The 12,071-nt window shown below is 35.8% G+C and overlaps 1 protein-coding gene across 2 annotated transcripts in view; it reads left to right on the top strand.

Moving 5' to 3' along the window:
- The window catches only part of DPF3 (double PHD fingers 3), a 279,920-nt gene that overhangs the window by 123,882 nt on the left and 143,967 nt on the right, over nt 1–12,071 (top strand). The gene's annotated exons all lie outside the window — the stretch shown is intronic.

Genomic DNA, 12,071 nt, shown 5'->3' on the forward strand with positions numbered 1-12,071 from the left:
GAAGCCATGTAGCAGGGGTGGGGTGGAGTGGGGAGTGAAAGAGCTAAAGGTGTTTCTCCCAAAGAAGGCAAGACTGAGGACATGACAGCAATCTTCATCTTTTACCTTTGAGTGTTGGTTACAAGCCAGAAATCTGCCATTAGATCTTGGTGTGAGGCTTAGCTTTGTCACCAAACTTCTGTCCTTCAGGTTCCTCATCTGTAAAATGTAAATAATAACAGTACTTACCACATAATATTTTGTCTGAATTAAATGAGACTATTCCTAAAAACTCATAACATGAGTTTAGCACATAGTAAGTATGTACTTCCGAAATGCTGGGTGCTATTATTATTATTGTTATTATTTTTTTGAGATGGAGTCTCGCTGTGTTGCCCAGGCTGGAGTGCTGTGGTATGATCTCGGCTCACTGCAACCTCCGCCTCCCGGGTTCGAGTGATTCTTATGCCTCAGCCTCCTGCGTAGCTGGGATTACAGGCCCAAGCCCCCACACCTGGCTAATTTTTGTATTTTTAGTAGAGATGGGGTTTCACCATGCTGCTCAGACTGGTCTTGAACCTCTGATCTCATGTTCTACCCACCTGGGCCTCCCAAAGTGCTGGGATTACAGGTGTGAGCCACTGCACCTGGCCTATTATTACTGATATTACTGGTACTATGACAGCTGCAATGACACTAGTCTTCTAGGCTGCAAAGAACAGAATAAAGACCTTTTTATTAGGGAGATAGCTATAGGAATGTGATTTTTCTGGCTCTGTCTGGATATATTTTAAAAAATGTTTCATTTGGAAAAATTTCACCTTCATATAAAATTGAAGACAATAGTAAAACACATCCCCACGTAGCCCTGCTTCAACAATGGTCAACTCATGGTCCGTCGTGTTGCATCTGTACGCACTCCTTACTTTCCTCCCTGACCTCAGATTATTTTGAAGCAAATACGTAAAAGCACGTGATTTCATCTGTAAATATTTTGTTATGTATCTCTAAATGGTAAAGAACTTAAACAAACAAACAAACTCACAATCACTATCAGAGCTCAAAGAATTAGCAATAAGACTTTAATATCATCAAATATTTGGCCAACATTAATTTTTTCCCCCTGTAGTTTAAATCAGGATCCAAATGGGAGCCTTACATTGCAATTGACTGATGTGTCTTTTAACATCTCTGCGTTTCTCTCTGTCTCTGTCTCTGACTCTCTCTTTCCTCCTTGCATGTTACTTGTTGAAGACACTGCGTTGCTTACACTGTAGGATTTCCCAGAAGGATTTGGTGCTTGCGTTCCCATGGTGTTATTCCTGTGAATTGGTAGTTAGGTCTAGAGATTTATTCAGGTTCCTTTTTTTTTTAGGTAAGAACAACTCCTAAGTGGTAGTGTGTACTTTCATCAGGAGGCTCATACAGTCTGGTTACCTCCTTTACTGACGTTAGCAGCCCTTCATGGTAATTGCCTAGATTCTTTATCCCATTAAGGGTTGCAAAAAGTTAATATTCAATCCAAGACTATCATTATATCTTCATTTGTTAGTTCTACAACTTCTATAAAGAAAAACATTCCCTCATTAAAATTTTAGTTATTGTGAGATACAGTTCACATATGAAAGGCAGGATAAATGACTTTTTTCCCCTCTATTTACTCATTAAAATTTTAGTTATTGTGAGATACAGTTCACATATGAAAGGCAGGATAAATGACTTTTTTCCCCTCTATTTACCAGTTTTCAAAATAATGAGTTGGTTCCCTAACATTCTCCAAAGACAATCAATATAATAATAATTATTTTTTTGAGTACCACCAGGAACTCACAGATTTAAACATATTTGATGTATTTTAATCCAGTGTAGTTATTATTCTTATGAGGCTTATATTGCCTCATCTTTGGCCATTCTGGTCAGTGCTGGTGTTTTTTTTTTTTTTTGAGATGGAGTCTCTCTTGGTAGCCAGGCTGCAGTGGCATGATCTCGGCTCACAGCAACCTCTGCCTTCCGGGTTCAAACAATTCTCCTGCCTCAGCCTCCTGAGTAGCTGGGATTACAGGCATGCACCACCATGCCCAGCTAATTTTTGTATTTTTAGTAGAGATGGGGTTTCACCATGTTGACCAGGATGGTCTCGATCTCTTGACCTTGTGATCCACCTGCCTCGGCCTCCCAAAGTGCTGAGATTACAGGCATGAGCCACTGTGCCCGACCCAGTGCTGGTATTTTGAAACAACCCCAGTAGTTTCCGATAGCCTTCTTGCCACCCGAATAGTAGGATGAAATATTTCAGGCTCATCCTGTACACTTCCTGCTCTCCAGGCCTGAAATCAGCTACCTCTTGAAGAAATCCTGGCTCCTTTCTGTAGGAAATGTTACTTAGAGACCGCAGTCTAGTGTTGTTCATTACTCCTGGCTTGGTCTTTGTTTCTAGGCCTTATCAGTGACTAGTACTAAGAAATATGATTTTTTTTTTCTTTTTAAGAGAAAATACATTATGAAATTGTGTTGATACATCCCATTCAATTCAGTTTTAAACAGTTTTTAAGTATCTTAATTCTGTATCTACTTTCTCCTACACCAAAAAAATCCTAGAAATGATATTGATGTTATTACTTATTTGCTTTATTTTACACACACACACACACACACACCCCCCACACACACACACTATCAGAATAACAATATGACTATTAACAATAAGATTACTGAAAAAGGTTTAAGATATTTTCTTTTTTTTGCAATTCTTTTTGTCCTTAGGGTATATTCCATTAAACATGTGCAGCCAAATTACTCTCCTTTAAGGTCACTTGAAATAGTTCCTCTGTGTGGTTGTGCCACTAACTCAATACACAGTTGGATTTATTTGTTTCATTTTGCTTTCACTTGTCAGGGATTGCTTTTGAGTGGGGAAGGGGATTCATATAATTTCTTCTTTATTAAATCAACTTTTCATCTTGAAATAATTAATAATTGCAATTGTGACTATATTTGCAATTTGCAGTTGCAAATATAATACAGAGAGATAGCCTATCTTCTTCACCCAATTTCCTCCAAGATAAATACATCTTACAATATCAAACCCAAAAAACTGACATTGTGTAGCTCTGTGCCATTTTATCACACATGTAGATTTGTGTAATCACCTCTACAATCAAGATACAAAACTATTCTATTACAACCCAACACTCTTATTACTTAAATCCTTTTACTCTCCTCCATTTATAATATAGTTGTCTTAAATATTTCCTTTACACACATTGAAAACCACACCAGTGTTATAATTTTTGCTTCAACCATCAAACATTATTTAGAAAACATAAGAGAAGCATTTATTGTATTTACTCATATTTTTACTCCTTCATTGTTTTTTTTCCTTACTGACATTCCAAGATTCCTTCTTTTAGCATTTGCTTTCTGATATAGTACTTTTTAAAGCCATTCTTTTAGCGTAAATCTGATGGTTACAACTTCTTAGTTTTCCTTCATTGGAGAATGTCTTGATTTTGCCATCATTCCTGGAGGATATTTTTGCTGGATATAAAATTCTGAGTTGATAGTCCTTTTATTTTAGCAGTTGAAAAAGGTTTTGGCAGTTCTTTCTGATGGTTAGTGATGAGAAATCTGCTGTCATTTAAATTTAAATGTTGTTTTCCCCTTATAAGTAAGGTGTCGTTTCTCTCTCATTGTTTTCACGTTTTTTCTTTGTTTTTAGTTTCAGAAATGTGATTTTGATGCGTTTTGTCATAGATTTCTTTTGGTTTATTCTGTTTGAGTTTACTCAGCTTCTTGAACCTGTGGGTCTCGGGTTTTTTTTTTTTTGTGCCAAATTTGGGAATTTTTCAGCCATTATTTCTTTGAGTATCTCTTCAGTTCCACCGTCTTTCCCCTCTCTTTCTTGGACTTCAACAACACAGATGTTAGATCTTTTGTTATAGTCCCAGAAGTCCCTGAGGTTGTGTTTATTTATTTTTAAAATTCTTCTCTCTGTTGCTTAGCTTGGGTGATTTCTGTAGTTTTCTCTTCAGGTTCACTGCTTCTTTATTCTGTCCTCTGCCTTCTGCTGTTAAGACAATCCATTGAGAGCTTTTAAATTTTTTGTTACAAATTTTTTTTGGTTTTCAAATTTCTATTTGATTCTTCATATTTTCTATTTCTTTGCTGAATGTGTTTTATGTGTTCATAATTGCTTGTTGAAACACTTTTAATAATGGCTGCTTTAAGATCCTTGTCAGATAATTCTAACATTTTTGTTATTTTGTTGTTGGTATCTGTGTCTTTTCTTTTTTGAGATTTTCCTGGTTCTTCATAAGATAAGTGGCTTTGACTGAATCTTGGACATTTTGGCTGTTATGTTATGAGACTCTGGATATTATTTAAATCTTCTGTATTAGCAGGTCTCCTTTCAAGCTATGCTAGTAGGCGAGGCAAGGCTCCCCTCATTACTATCAGATGGGTGTGGAAATCCAGCTTCTCTACTTGGCTTCTGTTGACAACCTAGTATGACATCCTCTTTAACAAGGGGAATAACACCTTTTTGTTGCTGGGTCGAGGTGGGAGTTCATGCTCCCCACTAGGCCTCCACTGGTATTATCCTATTTGGGAGGAGGAGGGCCTCTACTCATACCACAAGTCTCCGGCTCTTTCCTTAGCCTTCTCTGACACCAACCGAGCAAAGCTATTGGGATGCCTGCTTGTGTTGCTAGGCTGCTCCTTTCCTGGTCCTCTGGCTAGAGAGAGCAGGATTTTCTTGAGGCTTTTATTGGTCTTCATTTGTTGGTGTTTCTGGGTTATTAGCTTTTCCAGAATCCAGTCCAGGATATATGAGGCATAAAGGATACCCAAGATTGGGCCAGACACAATGGCTCATGCCTGTAATTCCAGCACTTTGGGAGGCCAAAAGAGGAGGATTGCTTGAGCCCAGGAGTTTGAAACTAGCCTGAGCAACATAGTGAGACCATGTCTCTATAAAAATTTAAAACTTACCCAGGTATGGTAGTGTGTGCCTGTAGTCCCAGCTACTTGGGAGGCTGAGGCGGGAGGATTGCTTGAGCCCAGGAGTTTGAGGGTGTGGTGAGCCAGGATTGCGCCATTGCACTCCAGCCCAGGCTACAGAGTGAGACTTTGTCTCAATAAATAGCTAGCTAGCTAGTTAGACAGCTAGATAGATAGGTAGATAGATAAAAGAATACCCAGCGAGCTCACTACCCACCCTGTTGTTTCTCAGGTCCCAAAGTCCCAAGCTGGTCTGACTGGTTCTCTTCATCTTTCAGTTATTTCTTATGTCTGTTCTATGAATAATGTCCAGGATATTTAGTTGTACTTAGTGGGAGGAATATAAAAAAGTCTATCTATTTCATCTTTCCAGAAGCAGAAGTCCCCGAGATTGCCTTGTTATTAAAAAAGTTTAACAGCTTTATTGAAGTATAATTACATACAATAAATTGCACATGCTTAATGTGTCCAGCTTGATAAATTTTGACATGTATTCACCTGTGGAACCATTACCACGATCAAGATAATGAACATATCCATGTTTCCTATGTGTCTAGAAATCCATCCTTCCTGCGCTTCTCTGTGCCTCTACCCTTCTTTACTCCCTCCCCAGAGGAAGCCACTGATTTGCTTTCTATACTGGGACCACACTCTGTGTACTCCCTGTTTTAGGGACAAGGGCGTGTCTGGCTTCTTTCACTTAGCATAATTACTAATTAATACTCTATCAATAATTCCTTTTTATGCTGAGTAGTAGTTCATTGCATGGCTGTATCACAGTTAATTTATCCATTCACCTGTTAATGGACATTTGGATTTGTTTGCAGTATTTGACTACTATAAATAAAGCCACTATGAACATTTGTGTACAAGTCTTTGAACGGACATATGCTTTACTTTCTCCTCGTGAGGTTAGCTACCTAGGAGGAGAACAACTAGATCATAAGGGAGATACATGTTTAACTTTAAAGAAACTGCCAGGCTGTTTTCCAAAGTGGTTGTACCATTTTACATTCACTCCAGCAGTATATGAAAGTTCCACTTCCTTCATATCCTTGCCAACACTTGGTGTGGTCAGTCTGAAAATTTTTTTAGCCATTCTAATAGATATATAGTAGTATTTCATTGCAGTTTTAACTTGCATTCCCCTCGTTAATAATGATTTTGAGCATCTTTACATGTGCTTATTTGCCATCTGTAAGGGAAAATAGACTGTCTTCTTCTCTCTACTTTTACTCAGTATTTCTGTGTGCAGATGTGTGGATGTCTTTTCCCCTACGCCAAGCAATTCTCCAATTCCCTGCAGACACCAACTGGGTGTTCCACAGTTTAAGTCAACTTTGACACTATCTACTGTGAGAAATCGTCAGATTCCGCAGACTAAGGTCTCAGCCCACAGCACTGCCTCAACTTCATATGCCAGTTTCAAGTTCAGGTTGTCAGCTGTGCTTCTGACCAATGGGCTATAAATGGAGGTTTCCATGACTGCCCCTCATGTTCGATCATTTGCTAGAACTCAGGAAAACAGTTTACATACTAGACTGCCAGTTTATTACAAAGGACATGTATCTGAAACAGCCAATGGAAGAGGTACACAGGGCAAGGTAAGGGGAAAGGGACATGAAGCTTCCATGCCTTCTCCAGGTGAGCCACCCTCCCAGCACCCCCACATGTTCACCAACCCAAAGCTCTCTGATTTTAGTCCATTTGGATTTTCATGGAAGCTTCATTATGTAGGAATGGTTGATTAAATCATTGGCCATTAGTGATTAGCTCAACACTGGTGCCTCTTTTCTTCCTGGAGGTCAGAGGTGGGAACTTAAGAGTTGGGGCTAAAAGGTACAGCCTGCTAATCTTGTGGTTGGCTCCTCTGTTAATAATCCCCTATCCTGAGGCTATCCAGCAGGTCCCAGCCAGGGTCATCTCATTAGCATATAAAAAGACACATCACTTGGAGATGCCAGGGGTTTTAGGAACTGTATGCCAGGAAGTGGGGATTAAGACCAAAATATATATTTCTCATTATATGACAATATTACACCATCCATGTATGTTCTTTGGTAAAGTTAAAATCTTTTGTCCATTTTAAAATTGAGCTATTTGCCTATTACTGAATTTTGATTGTTCTTTATGTATTCTAGGTACAATAAATTTATTAGACATATACTTTGCAAATTTTTTTTACAATCTGTGTTTTGTATTTTTATTAACTTAGCAATCTCATTCAAAGAGCAGAAGTTTTCAATTTTGGTGAAATCCAATTTATCAATTTATTCTTTCATGAATTGTGCTTTTGATGTTATGTCTAAGAAATTACTACCTAATGCAAGGTCAGGGTTTCTCTTATTTTTTTTCCTAAAATTTTATAATTTTAGGTTTCCCTTTCAGGTCTATTATTCATTTTGAGTTAATTTTGTATATGGTACAAAGTATAGATTAGTTTATTTTGTTGCAGATGGATATTCAATTGTTTCAACATAGTTTGTTGAAAAGACTAGTCTTTCTCCACTTAATTGCCTTGTCAAAAATTAGATGTCCACATATATGTGTGTCTATTACTGGACTCTCAGTTCTGTTTTATTGATCTATTTGTCTATCTTTACACTCTTACCACACTGTCTTGATTATTATAGTTTTATAATGCTTGAAATCGGGTGGTGTTAGCCCTCTAAATTTGTTCTTGTTTTTCTTAGTTATTTTGATTATTCCAGGTCCTTTACACTTATATATGAATTTTATAATCAGTCTGTCAATTTCTACAAAAAACTGGCTAGGAGTTTGGTTGGGATTGTGTTGCATCTATAGATCCATTTGGGGAAAATTGACAATTTTCCGTATTGAGTCTTACAACCCATGAATATGGCATATCTCAATTTATTAATATCTTCTTTAATTTTTCTCATCAGTGATTTTTAATTTTCAGTGTGTAGATCTTTCACATTTTTGTCAGATTTATCTCTAAGTACTTAATTTTTTGATACTATTGTAAATACATTTTTATAAATTTTAATGTCTGATGTTTGCTAATATACAGAAATACAACTGATTTTGTATATTCTTCCTATATCCTTCAGCCTTGCTAAACTCATTAGTTCTAATAGCTTTCTAGAGATTCTGTAGAATTTTCTATATAGTTGATTATCTGTTAGTTCGCTAATAGATAACCTGAATAGTAAATAAAGAAAACTTACTTCTTTCTTTTAATATGGATAACTTTTATTTATTTTATTTGTCTCTTGCACTGGTTAGACTCTCCAATATAATGTTAGGTAAAAGTGGTGAGATTGGACACCCTTATGTTGTTCCTGATCTTAAGGAGAAAACATTTATTTATTTTTTTATTACTAAGTATGACATTAGGTGTAGATTTTTTTGTAGCTATTCTTTATCAGATTGAGGATGCTCCCTTCTATTTGTAGTTTGAGAGTTTTTTTAAAATCATAAATGAATATTTGATTTTGTCATCTGATTTTCTGTGTCTATTGAGATGATCATGTGGTTTTTCTTTTGTTCATGGAAGCTTCATTATGTAGGAATGGTTGATTAAATTTAATATCTTAAATTTACATTTAACATAAAGAGTTACATTGATTGATTTCTGAATGTTAAACCAACATAACATTCCTAGGATAAACCCCACTTTGTTATACTATTTTATCTTTTTAATGTATTGTTAGATTCATGTTGCTCAAGTTTTATTAGATTTTTTGCATCTGTGTTTATGAGAGATATTGGTCTATAGTTTTCTTGTAATGTCTGTCTGGTTTGGGTGTCAGGGTGATGCTGGTCTCATACAATGAGTTGGGAGGTATTTCTTCCTTTTTAGTTTTCTGAAATTTTATATAGGATTGGTATTATTTCTTCCACAAATATTTTATAGCATTTACCAGTGAATCCATATGGATCTGGCATTTTCCTTGCAATAATGTTTTTAATTGTAAATTTAATTTCTTTTATAGATAGAGGGCTATTTAGGTTATCTGTTTCATCTTAAGTAAGCTTAGTATGTGATTTTGTTTCTTTTATCTACATTCTCCTAATTGGTTGCACAAAGTTGTTCAAATATTGCTGCATTACCCTTTTAATATATGTAGAATCCGTGGTGACATATTATTTTACTCATTATATTGGTATTTCAATGTTATTTTTTACCTCATCATTCTGACTAGGAGTTTATCAATCTTATTGATCTTTTCAAATAAATAGCTTTTGGTAGAACTGATTTTCTCAATTGCTTTTTCTGCTCTAAATATTATATTTCCTTCTATTTACTTTGGATTTAATTTGCTCTTCTGTTTCTTCTTCTAATTTTTTACTATTTGTGGGTACATAGTAGGTGTATCTATTTCTTAAGGTGTAGACAGGTTGTTGATTTGAGATATTTCTTCTTTTCTACTACATCATTTTCTGATATAATTTCCCCGTAAATACTATGTTAGCCTCATTTAAAAATTTTGATTTTGGGTTTTTATTTTCATTCAGTTCAAAATATTTTCCTGTTTGGTTTCTTCTTTTACTCATGGATTATTTAGAACTGTATTGTTTAGTTTCCAAACACTTGGGACATTTCCAAAGATGTGCCCATTATTTATTCCCAAGTTAATTCCAAATGGTCAGAGAATGATTTTTATGGTTTGAATTCTTTTAAATTTATTGCAACTTGTTTTATGGCACCAAATATGGTCTACCTTGGTGAATATTCTGTTTGCTCAGGAAAAGAATTGTGTTTTGCTGTTGTTGTTTGGAATGTTCTGTAAATATCGATTAGGTCAAATTGGTTGGTAGTGTTGTTTAAATCTTCTGTGTCCTTACTTGTTTTCTATTTATTCTATGAATTATTGAGAGTGGGGTATTGAAACTTATGACGATAATTGTGGGTTTGCTTATTTCTCCTTACAATTCTATTACTTTTTGTTTCATGTATGTTGAAGCTTTGTTATTAGGTACATAAACATTTAGTATTGTTATGTCCTCTTAATAAATTGATTCCTTTATCATTATAAAATAATCCTGTTAATCTCTATTAATATTATTTTCTCTGAAATCTCCTTTGTCTAATTCAAATATAGCCACTCCAGCTCTCTTTTGATTAATATTAACATGAAATATCTTTTTCCATTATTTTACTTCTTGCCTATTTGCATCTTTATATTAAAAGTAGTTTTTTAATAGGCAGCATATAGTTGTGTTATGCTTTTTACATGTAATCTGACAATATTTTTAAATTAGGGGTATTTAGACAATTTACATTTAATGTGATTACGTTTTCTCTCTTTTTTGTTGGTTTATTAACTATAACTTGTTTATTTAATGATTGCTTAGTGTTTATAGTGTACATCTTTAATTATAGTTAACCTTCAAATTATATTATTCTTCTTCATGAATAGCATAAGGAGTCTACAATAGTACTGTGATAAACAGAATAAGGCCCCTCCCCCACACCAGACATCCACATTTTAATTACTGAAATCTGTGCCTATGTTACCTTACATGGCAAAAGGGACTTTGAAGACAGGATTAAGAATTTTGAGATGGTAAGATAATCTTGGATTATCCAGGTGGGCCTAATGTAATCACAAGGGTTCTTATAAAAAGAAGACAGAGTTCAGGAGGAGTTCAGAGTCAGACTGGATGTGATGATGGAAGCAGAAGTCAAAGTGACACAACAGAGGAACAGGCCATGCACCAAAGAATGTAGGTGGCCTCTAGAAGCTGTTATAGAAAAGGCCAGGTAATAGGTTGTCTCCTGGAGTCTCTGGAAGGAATGCAATTCAACTGACACGTTGGTTTTCGTCCACTGAGACTGATTTTGGCCTTCTGGCCTCCAGAATTGTAAGATAACAAATTTGTGGTGCTTCAAAGCTCTAAGTTTGGGGTAATTTGTTACAGCAATAGAAAATTACTACAAGTATACTTCTTTTTTTGTTTTGTTTTTTTTTTTGTTTTTTTGTTTTTAGATGGAGTCTTGCTCTGTCGCCCAGGCGGGAGTGCAGTGGTGTGATCTTGGCTCACTGCAAACTCCACCTCCTGGGTTCATGCCATTCTCCTCCCTCAGCCTCCCAAGTAGCTTTGTGCAATTGTTGTTATACATTTTATTTTTTATGTATAGTATAAACCACATACTACATTGTCAGTGTTTATTTATTTATTTATTTATTTTTAGACTGAGTTTCACTCTTGTTGCCCAGGCTGGAATGCAATGGTGCCATCTCGGCTCACTGCAACCTCTGCCTCCTGGGTTCAAGCGATTCTCCTGCCTCAGCCTCCCAAGTAGCTGGGATTACAGGCATGTGCCACTATGCCCAGCTAATTTTTGTAGTTTTAGTAGAGATGGGGTTTCTCCATGTTGGTCAGGCTGTTCTTGAACTCCCAACCTCAGGTGATCTGCCCACCTTGGCCTCCCGAAGTGCTGGGATTACAGGCGTGAGTCACCGCGCCCGGCCGTCAGTGTATTTTTTAAAATAGTCAATCATCTTTTAATGATTTTAAAATAATAAGAAAAACATCTTGTATAATCATTCATGTACTAAACCATTTCTGATGCTGTTCATTCCCTTGTGTAGATCCAAATTTAGATCTGTTATTACTTTCCTTTTGCCTGAAGGACTTCTTTTTAACATTTCTTAGAGTATGGGTTTGTTGATGAATTATTTCAGCTTCTGTATATCTGAAACTATCTTTAGTTTGCCTTAGTTCTTGAAAGATATTTTAGCTGGATATAGTAATTCTAGTTTGACAAGTTTTTTTTTTTTTTTCTTTCAGTATTGTAGGGATGTTGAACTACTCTTTTCTTGCTTGCATTGCAAAGATAAGGATGTTCCTGTATATGTAACATGTCTCCTTTCTCTGGTTACTTTTAATATTTTCTCTTTATCACTATTTTTGAGCAGTTTTGATTATGATATGCTTTGCTATAGTTTTCTTAATGTTTTTTATACCTAGTTTTATTGATTTTATTCTTAGATCTATGGGTTTATAGTTTTCATCAAACTTCAGAATTTCCAGCCCTTATTTCTTTTTTAATTCTTCCTTCCTTCCTTCCTTCCATCCTTCCTTCCTTCCTTCCTTCCTTCCTTCCTTCCTTCCTTCCTTCC

The sequence above is a fragment of the Piliocolobus tephrosceles genome, chromosome 6 (genome assembly GCF_002776525.5).
Source record: "Piliocolobus tephrosceles isolate RC106 chromosome 6, ASM277652v3, whole genome shotgun sequence".
NCBI classification, from domain to species: Eukaryota; Metazoa; Chordata; class Mammalia; order Primates; family Cercopithecidae; genus Piliocolobus; species Piliocolobus tephrosceles.